Source organism: Octopus bimaculoides, chromosome 13 (genome assembly GCF_001194135.2).
Source record: "Octopus bimaculoides isolate UCB-OBI-ISO-001 chromosome 13, ASM119413v2, whole genome shotgun sequence".
NCBI classification, from domain to species: Eukaryota; Metazoa; Mollusca; class Cephalopoda; order Octopoda; family Octopodidae; genus Octopus; species Octopus bimaculoides.
The window spans coordinates 48374244-48374928 of NC_068993.1; positions in this window are offsets into that span (position 1 = coordinate 48374244).

Consider the following 685-nt stretch of genomic DNA (forward strand, 5'->3'; position numbering starts at 1 on the left):
GATGATAATTGACGGTGATTGATGATGATTGATGATGATTGATGATTGATGGTGATTGATGATGATTGGTGCTTGATGATTGATGGTGCTTGATGGATGGATGGATGGATTGATTGGTGATGGTGATGGATGGATGGATTGGTGATGGTGATGGATGGTGATTGATGATGATTGGTGCTTGATGATTGATGGTGCTTGATGGTGGGGGCTTATGATTGATGATTTATGATTTATGATTTATGATTTATGATTGATGGTGATGGTGATGGTGACGGTGGCTGATGATGATTTATGGTGATTGATGCTGATTTATGCTGATTGGTGATTTTATGATTGATGATTGATGATAGATGATTGATGATTGATGGTTGATGATTTATGATTGATGATTGATGGTTGATGATTGATGATTGAAGATTTGTGATTTATGATTGATGGTTGATGATTGATGATTGATGATTGATGGATGATTGATGGCTGATGATTGCTAATTTATGATTTGTGATTGATGGGTGATGGTGATGGTGACGGTGGCTGATGATGATTTATGGTGATTCATGCTGATTTATGCTGATTGGTGATTTTATGATTGATGATTGATGATTGATGATTGATGATTGATGATTGATGATTGATGATTGATGATTGATGGTTGATGATTGATGATTGAAGATTTGTGATTTAT